The following is a 15,497-nucleotide window of genomic DNA, read 5'->3' on the forward strand; positions in this document are numbered from 1 at the left end:
TTATGTCCAGCGATTCCGAATAATACCTTAATATAATGTATATTATATACCTGGCAAAATGATTGTTTTATTTAACATATAAGTACTTAGTACATGTCAGATTAGAGATTTGTTGACTAATTTTACAATCAACGAAGCGTTTCTATCTTCCGATTGTCTTTCATGTTATTTTATTGAGTTGGCAGTGCCTATACTTCCGCGTATTGTTAACTTCATGTCGGTGTTCTGTCAAATAGTGCGAAATTATTATTTACGTAAATAATATTAAATATCAATATTTTTCAAAATCGTACATGCAAAGACTTGTTGTTTATTGTCATTAAGTTGAATCAAATGTTTGTTTTATTTGTAAATGCGTATTAAAACTGTAGTTTCACGTAAATAATTACCGTTGTTTGAATAAATGAAATTGTACGTATTTGTATATCGCTCTTATGCGCTCTGTCGGCCAATAGCAAAACTACTCCAGCGGCCGGTAAAGGAGGGATTGACATTTTTAAGGAACCCTGGAATGTCTGATTCTTGACAGACGTCAAATATATAAAACGTAATTGTGGATAATTTTTACTGTAATGTAATTAATCCAATGCATTGTGAACTTTCTAAAACATATTTTCTTCGATATTATCTAAAAATTATTTGAGCAGAAAAGATGCTTTTGAAGAAATCTGCGGATCCTATTTTAGTATTAAATCGGGTCATAATTTTGAAGTTAGCGGAATTTAACCGAAACAAACAATTTAAATTTGACCAATCAGAGGGCCTACATCGTCCAGACGCTAGGACAATAATACTATCAGATGACTTGTATAGCGCAGTTTTTGTGCAAAATCACCTGAAGGGCGCTGTACAAATTTATAATACATTTCTACAGTGATCTATGTTATTACTAACTATTTATGGAGATAATATACAGTACAATACTTACTTGGTAGGTCACTTGAGATTAACACTTAATTAACATTATCTAATTGTTTGTTAGCGAAATTTAGATACAGGATTTAGAACATAATTAGAAAATTGAATATAACTGGACTTTCTCTTAGGAATGGTATATTTAATTTAAGGGTATGAAAGCTTAAAAAGGTAAGTTTTTAGTTGAAACAATCTACATAGGAACTTTATTTTGACCACAAATTTTGTTGAAATTTATTTTTGACTTGCTATTCCTAAGTTTTGTGATAAGCTAGACTTACGGATAAAATATAAGTAAAGAAAGAAACTTTAAATATGAGTAATCGTAAGTACGAGTATTGGAGTGGGAGATATACTAGACAAAGGGATAGGTAAGCAGTTGTGCGGAGAAGCAGATCAGTTAAATGAAAACTTATTTATTCTTTGAATATAGCTATAGCATTATGGTTATACATTATAAACAAATAAAACAATATTACTTTGCTCAAACCAATGAAAGCTGACCGGTTTCAGAACAACCGTCCCATGCTCAGAGCAAAATATATACTAATATAACATTACAAAATAATCGGTAATAAATAACTTTCTAAGAACTTTCAAGTAAGTTATTTTAAGCAATACTTATTAGGGAAAAATAAATGATTAGAAGGCTGCGGGTTCAATTCCCGTCGGCAGCATTTATTTACTCTCGGGAGTTTTTTTTTCTAAGTGTATGGGTGTTTCAGGCAAATAATTATTGTTTATAATTTATGCTTTGCATAAAAACCTTGTCTTATAAATATTAGTTCACCATAAAAATAATTGAAGTGGGGAAAAAGACCCTCCATACAGCATTCCCAGACATGGCATAGGCCCTGAGGTATATTATTTTCATCATGGCCTCCTGGGTGGAGTTAATGTTAAAAAATACCCTTCTGTTATTCTGACTCTTAAAATGGCCCGACTGCAGTATTCGGTTTACGGTATACCCCGATTTCTTTTACCATCGCGACACATATTCTTCTAATAATCCTTTCATTATTCATTTGTTCATGCTTTCATCGTTTGTCATTTGTCATTTTTAATAAGTTTCCTCTGTGTCTTTATCAATTTATCAAAGCAACACATATATCACTTATCCTAGTGTTATTTCCAACTAAATCATATCGTTACAATTTTATATAATACGACTTGTAATTTAACATTTGTTCTGACAAAACAATGCAATAGAAAAAAAATCCCCAACTATTTAGCATTAATAAAATAATTTAACAAAAAATAATTTATTTTGTATGCCCTACAAAATTCATACAAAAAAAACGCAGGGGAAGTATTTATCCACTTCCACAAAAAATTGAGTAGTCCCATACTAAAACTTTAAATTATGCCTGTTTACTGTTCATAATTATTTGATTAATCACAAAACAAAATAATTTATTTATTATGAAAGCTGAACTCAAAATTTTTAAAATTTTTTAGTTGTAGTATTCATCCTAATAGAGTTCCTCCAAATTTTTTGGAATAATTCTAAGCAATTCAGTATAATCGAAGTAGAAAAATCACGCAACATGAACAAGTAAGTAACGCATTTGACAACTTTAACATAAAAATTGCATTACAAAACACCGCTGAATATGTTTCGCAATTCGAATACCACAATACGGGCGTGTGTCTAGTGTGGTAGTCGAAAAGCATGTAAAAACTGTACACATTAATATTTCATGAATAAAGAAAAAAAAAAAAAATAAATAAAAAAAATTACAAAGTATTCACTATACTAATCTATAATATTATTATGCCATCGTCTAGACGGTCTGGGCCCTCTGATTGGTCGAATTCAAATAATATGTTTCGGGTAAATTCCGCTAACTTGAAAGTTAAGACCCAATTTCATACTAAAATAGGATCACCAGATTTCTTCTCAGAAAAGCATCGTTTCTGCACATATAATTTTTGGATAATATCGAAGAAAATATGTTTTAGAAAGTTCACAATCCATTGGATTAATTACATTACAGTAAAAATTATCCACAATTACCTTTTATGTATCTGACGTCTGTCAAGAATCAAACATTCTAAGGTTCCTTAAAAATGTCTTTACCGGCCACTTGATTAGTTTCCCTATTGGCCGACAGAGCGCATTAGAGCGATATACAAATACGGGCAATTTCATTTATTCAAACAACGGTAATAATTTACGTGAAACTACCGTTTTAATACGCATTTACAAATAAAACAAACATTTGATTCAACTTAATGACAATAAACCACAACTCTTTGCATGTACGATTTTGAAAAATATTGATATATAATATTATTTACGTGAATAATAATTTCGCACTCTTTTGACAGAACACCGATATGATATACGCGGAAGTATAGGCACTGCCAACCCAATAAAATAACATGAAAGACAATCGGAAGATAGAAAAGCTTCGTTGATTGTAAAATTAGCCAACAAATTTCTAATCTGACATGTACTTACATATATGTATAATAAAACAATCATTTTGACAGGTATAAATATTTATATAATATATTAAGGTTTATTCGGAATCGCTGGACAAGGATAATACAAAATATTTTTAAATAGAACCTTCGGATTTATCTTAATTAATATAAAAGGTATCTAAATGCATTTGGAAATTTTTTAATTACGTAAAATTAAAATTAGCTTTCGTTGTATTGGATGACAGCCGGAATAATTTCTATTGATGACACTTTCTTTTTTTGGTATTCCTGATATGAGTGGCTAGAATTTTTACCATTTACTATATGCAAATACTAGGTAGGTGGTACTATTTAAGCCAAGCTCGAAAAATAAAATAAAGGTATTAAGGTTTCTTTTACAAGTAATGAAATATTTAAAAAAGGTTATTATAGGTTAGGATAGGTTAGGTTGGGTTATGTTAGGTTAGGTTAGGTTAGGTTGGATTAGTATAGTTCAAGTTAGTTTATAGGTTAGGTTAGATTAATTTGGATTATTATAGGTTAGGATAAGTCAGGTTATGTTAGGTTAGGTAAAGTTAGTTAGGGTTATTATGGGTTAGGTTAGGTTGGGTTATTATAGGTTAGGTTGGATTTTTATAGGTTAGGTTATGTTAGAATAGGTTAGGTTAGGATTGGTTCGATTAGGTTAGGTTGGGTTGGGTCAGGTTAGATTATTATAGGTTAGGATAAGATATAGGTTAGGTTGGATTATTATAGGTTAGGTTGGGACATAGGTTAGGTTGGATTATTATTGGTTAGGCTGGATTATTATAGGTTAGGTTATTATAGGTGAGGTTAAATAAAATAATAGTGATAATAATAGTGAAATAAATCATTTGTGCTTTTTAAGTAGGCACTATTTTGCCGGAATATTGTATTACATAATATTTTTTTTTAATTTACGTTTTTCAATTGTCTCTAGCCGCTCATTTCAGGAATACCGACAAAAGAAAATGTTATCAACAGAAATTATTCAGGCTGTCATCCCATACAGCGAAAGTGAATTTTCATTTTACGTAATTAAAAATTAAAAAGCTAAAAATAAAAATTTCCCAAATGCTGTTCGATTCCTTTTATAATAATGAAGGTAAATCAGAAGGTATTATTTAAAAATATTTCGCATTTTCCGCGTCCAGCGATTCCGAATATTAACCTATATTAATTTACCTTTAGCCATTTAAAGAATTATTCGGGAAAGATAAAGTTTTACCCGAACAACTGTCATTCTTACTATGCCTAAACTTGTAATGTACTGCACTTTTCAAATTTTTTTTTCTGCGATGAATTTTCTTTAAGTTCCATGTGTAACTTTTCCATAAGGCTTTGATTATGTATATATCCAGGGTAGGAATATCCTCCCTGCCGTCTGTACAAGTCCTTGCTCCTCTCTTTATTACACACCCCTTCAAGTGTGTGCATCCTAGTTTGTCTACGTGTTTTACGACTTTGAACGTAATTATTTCAAGTGACGGTTCAGTATAAAAAGGTCTCACCAAACGTTGTGTTGGTTTTTTGTTTCTCGGTATGGAAACCTAGTTATCTATGTATGTGTGTGGTATCCCTCGGTTCTTTTGAGGTAGAGTGAGTTGAATCCATTACCGCTGTTTTTTAAAGCCATTTCATTTACCTTATTTTCTGTCTCGCCTGCTCTCCAACTAGCTACGTGATTCTACCTGTCGTAGGGCAATGTGAGTATGATAAAGTGTTAGATTTTATAAATGTGATATACATACGATAAATTTATGGTGTTAGTTGTCGGCGCCATCCATGTATATATTTTGGGAGGGAAAGGAGAGGAACGGAAATGAATTTGTTCAAGCTAAGTTGGCTCCTCCTCTTTACCAAACAAATCTGATGAATGATAATTAGAACAAGCCAATCGATATCTGCGTGTCTGGATATCCGAACCGGCCGGGTCTGACGGGCTTTCGCGGGGTCTCCCCTTGTTCCAAATTGGCAACGTTCACGCCAGAATAAAGAAAACCAAGTCTCCTTACCAATTTCAAAAATGCTCCAACCTCATTACACCTCCAGGAAAATCTATTTTACTGAATGTAGAAGGGGAAAACCATGACATCTCTTGTCACGAATCTAGTCGCGAAAATGTGACACATAAGGTCTCAAGTTACATGCCACCTCCAGAAAACGCTGTAAATTCCACGTCGTCGGGAACTTACATCCCTTTCTAGGTCAATTACACAGTTAACACACGACGATCTTGTGGACATTAAGTCAGCTTCTATCGATAAGTTGTGTGTTTACCTATTCAGCCAATTATCATGTGAGATATATGTTAGGTTTACTCGAAATGCCTAATTTAGGATGAGGTCTGTATTTCAATATTTAGTTCCAGTAATTATTTTATGAGGTTACTAGCACCCTCGTGTATTAGGTATGGGTATCTTCTATTGAATACCTATCCTCTCAGGTAGGTATAAACGGATAATTGGTTTGATTTTGGCATTTAATTTTATGAGGCTGCCTACCTCTCGAAAGGGACCTGTTGAGAAAAGTTTTTCGGTTGGTAGTTTTATTCCGGAGATTACCATCTCCCTTTTTTGACTCTAGATTTGTTCTTGTGTATCCCAATTTGTAAATTAGAAAGTCAAATAACAGATGAAAGTATTCATTTTTGTTCTGTTTGGTTGCATCCGATCGCTTTCTATTCGGGCGGTCATACGCTAGCAAAACCTCCCTTTCAACTGACTGTACTCCGCGCCTCAGCCTACATATAAAAAGGTCATTAGCCCGTCTCCCTTTTACAGCTGATAGATAACCTTGTCTGGCGCATTCCCTTAGTGAAACATTATTTGGGCGGCAGGTGTTGTAAACTTGGTTCCTGTACTTTGGTTGCATCCGTCTTTTAAAGGGTTTTCTGGAATGTAATAAATAATATAAAAAAACTCACCCTGTTAGTCACCTCCCAATCTCAGTATGAAACTTACTTGGATCCACCCTACATAGCTAAATCAGTTTAGTTTTACGGTCTCTTCCCTACATCTATAGATGGGTGATTAAATACTTCTGTAAATAAAATACCTCCCTAAAACCTCTATCAGGATTCGAACTCGCAGTCTTATGATTTATCTCAGAGTTACATAAACTCTTATTTAATAATTTGTTTGATTCTTTGGTTTACGGTCTCTGTGGATAGAACGCCATCTCGCCAATTATTTATTCCTCCCTAGCTCGATAAACTGATATGGTAAACACTTCCTGCTGCTAAACACGTTCACTTTATTTTAAAACGCAATTATTTACTTTTTTTTTTTTAAACTTCCGATTTAGTTGTCCGGGTTAAATCTTCCCCAAAGGAAAAACTTAACCCTTCCACTCACTTTTCCACAAATGATCATCTAGTCAATCAACATTATGTAAGTGCATTATATAAGCAAAATAAATACAAAACAATACAAGAACAACACGTCAACTCACCAGAGATCAAATGGGAAAATAATTCACCGACTCCAGATATTTTGATATCAGAGGGTTCGGCTCGGTAGAACTTCTAACAGGGCCTATAAATCCTACTGATCCCTCAACATAAATATTTAAAAAATCTTTTGTTATCCTACATGTATTCAAAATGACCGACTTTTGCATCTTTATATATAATTTTTTTGATAGATCTAATACGCCTAAATTTTTAATTAGAGAGCTAGGTATAATGCCAGTAGCCGAAATAACGAATGGTAATATTTTTATAGTCTGAGAATGCCAAATTCTTTTTATTTCATTTTCTAAATCTGTGTATTTTCTTATTTTTTCACTAACAGATTTTTGAATATTACAGGAATTCGGAATAGCGACATCAATGATATAAGTTATTTTTTTAATTTTGTCATGTAAAACTATATCGGGTCTATTATGACTAATCGCTCGGTCTGTTAGTATAGTTTTATCATAATATATTTTATAAAATTCGTTTTCTAAAAATGAATTTGGTTCGTATTCATAATATGGTACTACATTACGGCAGTCAATCAAGTTATGTTTAATTACCAAATTTTGGTGAATTATTTTTAAAACTTGATTGTGCCTAAATGTATACATATAATACTATAATATAATACATCTAATAATATTATTATTATTATTTCTATGTTTTTTAGATAAGTAATTTAGTTTGCACTGTTTACGAAATCACATTTTAAATTAACACATTTGATAATATAATTCGCTATCGCAACACTTAATTGTATCCTCACTGAGTCCAAACACTTTCGCTTCACACGAACACCGGTTCAATAATATTTCATTTTAATTTAATATTTAACAATACTTTTTAGCACCATCTGAATTCACTAACTAAGCGCTATTTCACACATCACTACAGATTTTTAGTTGATTCCCCGAGCTCCCTCTCTATCGAAGTTTAAATCCCGACTGTCCTCGTCCTGCAATCTTCTCTCCCGGAATTCCTTCCCGTGGGAACGTGTTTACTTAAGGGCCTGAATGTAATGTATTTTATGTTGTTAATCTAAACGAAAAATTTTTTGGACTACGCTCGTCTCGTTTATTTATGTAAGTGTTCAAACCATCACAAACTACTTCCTGTTCCGTGTTTTAACAATATATACTCACTCTCTCTCTCTGTGTGAATGACCTAATATCTACCTATTAAATGTAACTGTTGTTAGTATCACTTAAACTGGGCGAAGCCCAACCCAGTGCCGCCCGCAGGGCCTATCAGAAAAAAAATTAAAAGTTGCTAGTTAAAAAATTATTACGGGATACCCAGAAGCAGTTGCCGTTTAGGAATGGCAAAATTCCAGGTGTGAAGCGTAAACCACGGTGCTTGATTAGGGTTAAATTTAAAATTAAGGACCTGAACTATGCTGGGAAAACAAGGACTGCTAAAATCATTCAATATCGGCAGCTACACACAGGAACTGCAAATCTACCAGCAGTTCTCACTAAACAAATCTTTTCTGAGGACTTAAAGGGCCACGTTCATTCAACTTTGCATCATTTTTTTAAATATTGTACGTCAACAGAAAATATCGTGGATAGTAGTATTTTTACTTTCTAAAAGCACTTTACAGAAAAAATGACAAAAAGGAATTGAATGCATTGCAACCGGAGCAATGTTGAATTCACGCTTTTTGTATGAATGTTCTATTGTAACCAGCGCACTGAAAGCATTTTCAAAAATATTTGTTTATTTTTATTCTATACACTTTTACCTACGCTAACTTTAAAACATGAAATTTTTTTTAATTGGGTAAGTAAACGTAATATCTGTAACTCTGTATAAACAGGCTACTATTCTTTGTCGAATGGTAAAAATTGTGGCAGATTTTTTGTACTAACTCAATTCCAAAAACAAAACTTCTATTTGAACACTGCAATATCTTGTATAATTTAGGGGAAGATTGATGGAAGACGTTGTAGACGAATACATAGCAACTTTGAAAATTGCGAGTGTATTTTTCTGGCTAGATGGGATATATATTCTTGTATGCTTCTTTATAATATTTTGTCCCTTTATTCAAATACCTTTCACAAAAGCCATGGCATATACCATACCTGAAAAAAATAACATTTAAATTGCGGGAACAAAGGCTATCTGAGAAAATTCACTACGATCCTGAATAATACTAGGTTCGTGGGATTCCAACGCTGAAATGAGTACAATAGAATTTTGTAAGATTGCTGTATTTTAGGGATTTTAGGTGTATCTATTAGACTTCCTTCTGAAATGTTTTAATGGCCTTTTCAAGGGACGGCGAGAGATAATGGCCTATAACCCGCTGAAAGGTCACATCGGCATCTGGTATTTTTAGAAAATATATTAATGTCAAAAAATTTTACGACCGGACGCGGACACAACGGTTTGCTTTCGTTGTTTCTCTTGAAAATATGTGTATGTTGGTGTATCTAGCCGCTAATATCAAAATTCTCAATTTTTAATACTTCTGGAGTCCTCTCCTATCGAAGTTCGAATATCATAGGGCAAGCTTCAGTCTGCAGACTAAACTATAGGGAATTTTTTTAGTCATTTCACTCTAGAACTGTTAACTGTACAGTTGCATGTAGGAAATATATTTACGTAAACATGTGAATTTCTTTAGAAATAATTGAAAAAAATCTTAAACAAGACAGAAAACAACTGACCTCGGTGTAAAAAAATTGCATTACTTTCTTGCGTGACACAATCATATAAGTTTGTCTTATTTTCAAGGAAGCTTTCATTCTCAAGGAAAGCTTTCACGCCTGCACTAACTCGTATCCCCTATTCTATGCTCGTATCAGCCGGTGCCTAAATAATATAAATTGATAATACGTGATAAGATCAGAGTGCAGGTTTTTCAAAACATAAAGGGTAAAACTAATTATCACGCAGTATCTCTTCACTTCGGGATGAAAGCTTCTACGATTTTTGAATTTGATTTTGTGGAATTTTGAACATAACATCATCCAGTCCAGGGATTGCATAGTTTTCAATTAAAATAATGACGTTTATCATTTGTGTGGATAAAATTATTCTCAGTCTGTCTTCCTCATCTCATCATCTCAGCAAATTCAATAAGTTAATCTCATCAGATCTGGGAGAGGATCCCTCGGCGGAATGTGTGGAACTTTGTTATCCTTCTTTTGTTGGAGGCAAACGATTCTAATCTTCCGCCAGAACTTCTATGGGGGAGCTTTTATATGGAGTTAATCCCGCAGTAATGGTCCCGCCCATTGATTGAGAAGACGCTAGACTGTCTTTGGGGAACTCAAGATTACCTTCATGTGTTTTTTTGCATTGCTTACATTAAATTGACTGATTAATTATTACGGTGGCTTTAATTAACAAATTATTATTGATTCGGTATTAGAAGTGACACATTAATGGGAGTATCTAACAATTTTTATAATATTTTATAATGTATGGTAAAATATATCCAAACGATAATACATTTTCACTGGTTAATCTTAATTTAGTGAAAATAAAAGAGTTGCATAATGCTGCGTATAGACATGTGAACCAACGCGCGAGCCAAACGTTTTGCGCCATTCGCAGTTGCTTTGTTCCTTTCCTGTAAGTCGTGGTTCAGCTCGGCAGTTCGGCTCGCGTGTTTATACGCACCCTTAGTCTGTAAAGATTGGATGGTGGGAGAGAGGGGAAGCGAAGAGATCTAGTGTCTGTTGACTAATATTGATGTATTTATTGAATTCTGGTTTGAAAATGTGAGGTGTATTATTTATTATATTTCTACATTATTTCTTTCTTATTTAAAAGAAAAACAAATATTCCCAGGTTACGACTAACCCGATTTCATAGATTTCTTCTTAATATCATAGTATTCAACGTTAAATAGACATTTATATCCTTAGCTAAGCTCCTGCGCAAGTAAATTTAGTGTTTAATCTGTGTTATTATATATTTCACAACTAATTCATTTAAAATAATATATTATGCTTGCCGTATTTAGTTAGCAGATCTGAATAGCCAGGCACGTCCCCACCTTCCCTTTTCCCATCTCCTTCCCCACCCTACTACCTACAACCTCACAACATACTCCAATTGGGAATGCCATAGTTTCATTAGCTCCAGATGGTTGGGAGCAGTTGAGACTCTTGTGCGGTACTCAGATAAAAACATGAAATGATGAAGATCAGCTAGGCAATGAATTGAACCAAGATTGAATGGTTTATCTGTAAGAAATAGTTAGGATGCAGGCGAATTCTCAAGTTATTGTTTTACAAAATTATCTTTTAAATACTGTCTGTATCTGTGATTTCTCCTTAAATAAAAAAATTAAAAAAAATAAAATATTTTGATTCCAAAATAATAACCTCCCCTATCACCCCATTTCATTTCATTTGATCATGGCTTATGGGACACCCTATATAGTTAATATTAATATTACTTATTTTACAGAATAAAGTTCACAAAAAAAACATTATCTATAAATATATATCTGGATCGAATTACCCAAGTTTTCCAAAACCTATTCACCCAATACCAAACATAACACAATTAAATTATTAAATCAATTATATGATTAGGTTTACTTAAAATTATTTTATATTATTTTATATAAAGGCCACTGGGCCTTAATATAAAATAATATTAAGGCCCCTTTGAACGCTTACTACTGAGTAAGCGTTCAAAGATGGTTTGAAAGGGAGATGTGTAAATACGAATGTTAGAGGGAACGCGCTAATATTAAAAAACGATAATTAAGCGAAAATAATAAAAAAAAATTAATAAAACACGACTCGTTTGAAAAAGAGCAAAAATCTCTCGAAAAATGCTTCAGTGTCATTTAAAGATACACTGTGAATTTTTACATGCCCTTCATACTAAATAACATAACAAAAAGTGTTTTTCATCACATTAAGACACACCGTTTGGTTGGTTCGATGGAATCTTCTGATTCTTATAAGTTAACCAGTCTACAGTATAGTAATACATCTTTGGTCTACAAAGTTTTTTTTTTTCGTAGTAATGCAGCTGTAAATTATTTGTCAGGTGCGATTTTGTGTGTATTTTTGCGCTTTGGTTCAATGTAATAACACTAATGACGAGGTTCTAATATTTTATCAAGTGTTCTTGAATGTTAAACGGGTGATCTTAAGAGTAAAAAGTACAACGCCGGTTTAAGCAAATTAGGCTTCTTGAAACTGGTGACTGGTAACGTCCATAGATTTGATGCGGTTTTGTGAGACCCGAAAAATTAAACTTTGAAATTTAAAAAAAAAAATTTTACAAGTTAGAAGGTAAGAATTGATAAAAAAATATAACGAGAGTGGTGTTCCTTATAATTTGGTAATTATTTTAAATACAGGCAGTTCATCATCATTTTTTTCGATGCCACATTAAGTAAATTTTTTATTTTTTTAACTTCTTTTATTTTCATCACATTGTATCTGTATAATCTTATTATGTACTTTAACTGCCACTAATCTAATATACAAAACGAGGAGGATACTATGTTATTACTTACAATGGCAGAAAAAAACTTTATCTAAAACATGCGCATCTCAGCACAGGTTTTCTTAGTGATGTTTTCACAAAAAATGCTTACACCATTTATTATTATTAATCTGTGATCTTCAACAATATTTAAGGGTTATGAATGAAAAAAGCGTGTAACCAAATGAAAAAAAAAATTGTACAGGAAGAAGAAAACAGTTAAAATCTAGATTATGACTCTAATTTGATTACCTACTTTCAACCAAATCCTGAATATTAATGCACACATTTTAGCTATTGTAATATATTATATATGTATCTAGACTATAATATATTACAATTAATACTAATGTAACCTAGTCTACCAATAAATTTTGCATGTACTTGTATCTCTAACTTTTTATATCCATCTAGAGTTTCTGTTAATTGTATATTTTCTGATGTCACTCTTTATAATTTACTGTACCTATATGGTATATTTTATACCGTTGATATTAAAATAAATAAAATAAAAACTATGTCGCGGGGTGTGAATGAGACTCGAAGAATTTTTTATCAGATTTTTATGATTTTTAATTCACAAGCGTGATCGCTTCGATCAACATGTCAATATTTTCAAATATCAAAACATTTAAACATATCAAGTCATATTTTTACGTAAGGCAAGAAAGTTATGGATTAAAGCAAAATGTAAGCAAAGAGAAAGATAATACTACGCCAGGTTCTTGGCCCGTTCGTGTGTTTTGTCAGGCCGCCATTGCGGTTCCACACTTGGAGAACTCTTGCACACACCTTCCTATGAGACGGCTCATTCCAGACTAAACCAAGGAACATCGCTTTCAATAATGCTGTCAGCTGTAGTATTGATGTTATTGTAACGCGCACCGTGGTTTTGCTTTCCATACTGTATCAGACGTAATCGTGTGACACACAAGACTGTAAATGGGGCCGGTGATCCCAATCTGTGGAGGCGGAAGGCGTCGTCCTTCAGTGGCGTGGAGGGGTAGAACGGGGCCGTCTCTGAAGCCGCTTTAGAGCTGGTCCGATCGCTTGTCGCTTGTTCTTGAGCTGATTCCAAGTCTGGTCCGAAGGGGTAGGCAAGTCCGTGGTCCAGGGTGAGGCGGGGGTCAGAGTGAAAGAAGGCGAGTAGAAGCAGAAGTCGGAGCGAGGTAGAGGGCAGAGCAGAGAGAGAGATGTAGAGCTGGCGGTGGTTGCTGGATATCTGCCGTTTTCAGGGCCTGTTGCCCGTTTTATAGGCCACCGGCGGCCGGCGCTGGCCGAGCGACGCTCACACGGGCCAACTTTCTCTTTGATTCCGGGAATCGAAGCCCGTGTTTGTGACGCGCTCGCGGCCCCGCCGCCGGTCTGGTTACCGTCTCTCGGCCGGCAATTTTGGGCCCGTGGCCGAACGTGACCACGGCCTCTCTTTGTTCAGGCACGATCCTCAGAATCGCGCTTGTGGAACGTTCTGACGGCAAACCACCTCGCACGCTATGACGGCGCACGGCCCTTCGCTTCGGGTCGCGGCCGAACGTTCCCTCTCGTATAAGCGCGATTCTCATAACCGTGCCCGAATTAAATGCTATGATATCCACCAGCTCTCTCAGTATACTTCTCTGCCCGTGTCCCCTAGCCAAGCTCCGACGTTTCGTTTATTGTTTTTACATTACATTTTCATTATACATAACAATTTCACATACATAGAGGGCAGTTTATTCAATTTAAGGACAGGCAAAGTTAAGGCAAGTGGCAGATTTTAATATGGGGCGACGTCGGCTGATATTGGAGCAGTACGTCCGTTACACATACTACTAACCACATATACTTATAACCTATTTACAGAGTTTCTGATTATTAATATTTTCTGAATCTTATCCATGTTAACTGTAATCACCTGTAAAATGTATGTACGAGAATAGAAATTATTGTATATAACGAAGGGCCCACCTACAGCATTATATATCAGCGATCTCATTTTATACGTTATACGTAAACGTATAACCTTACCATTATAATATTCTTCGTCTGGATTACTTTGCTATGAAAACATTTCCATGCTGTTTATCTTGGTTCCTTGCAAACTGAACTACCCCTGTTGTGTGTGATATTTCAAAGAAAGGTTTAGAAGGAGGGGACTGAGAACTGACCGCTTTCCGTGGGATTTAGAAGATCTCAGAAGGAACCATTGTGCGAATCGTCCGTGCGGTGGGGAAATAAATATCGTTTACACTGATTCATCAAATATATATTAGCGTTGGAGAAGTGTAAACTTCTGGTTGCAATTATCAGAAAATTTTGTCGGAAAACTGACCTTTTGCAGGTTTATAGCCTGGTAATAGATAACCTTTCAGAATCGAAACATTCCTTGAAATGGCTTTAGTCGTGTTTAGCCAGGTACATTTCCCACCTTGCTCTTACCCGCTTCTTTCCCCTCTCTACCAATTTATTTAGCCTCACGAAATACCCCAAACGGCCTTCGTGGTCGAGGGATAAGCCTCCTGACTAGCAATCCGTAGGTCACGGGCTCGAATCCCGGCGCAAGTAAAATTAATTTATTTAAAGATATGTTCTTTCACAATTTATTCATTTAAATTAATATATAGAATATATGCTCGTTCCAGAGTGGGAGATACTCTCGGTATTGCCCTGGTCTGCCATCATGCAGAATTGAAAGCCGTGTTTGGTGACCACATCTGAATAACCAGTTGCTTCCCCTTCATCCTCTTTCTCATCTCCTTCCCCATCCCACTACTTTCATCCTCACAACATACCTCAAATGGTTATGACATAGTCTCACTGGCTCCAAGAAGTTGGGAGTAATTACGATTCTTGTGCAATATTGATTAAAAATAAATTTAAAAAAAAAATGATTCAAGACGATTAAGAGCACTTTGGAATTTAGTGCGAAATTTGCATAAAAAATATAATGGTTTGTGTTAAACTGATAAAATTAGGAGAATAACGTATAAATCTCCGCAATACAAAAAAAAACACATTTATTGTGCGGAGAAATAATGTTGATTTTTAAAAATATTGTGATACGTGTACCTCCATAAAAATGTTACAAAAGTACTCTCCAGAGAGAAAGAAACTCCTGTTATCACCATGAAACATATGTGATTCATTAAATATCAGTAACACCAAAAGTAAAAATAAAACTCTCCAGGGAGATAGAGAAACTCCCGTTATCACCCACAGTGCACTT

Source organism: Hesperophylax consimilis, chromosome 12 (assembly GCF_061612785.1).
Source record: "Hesperophylax consimilis isolate HC1 chromosome 12, BYU_Hcon_1.0, whole genome shotgun sequence".
NCBI lineage: Eukaryota > Metazoa > Arthropoda > Insecta > Trichoptera > Limnephilidae > Hesperophylax > Hesperophylax consimilis.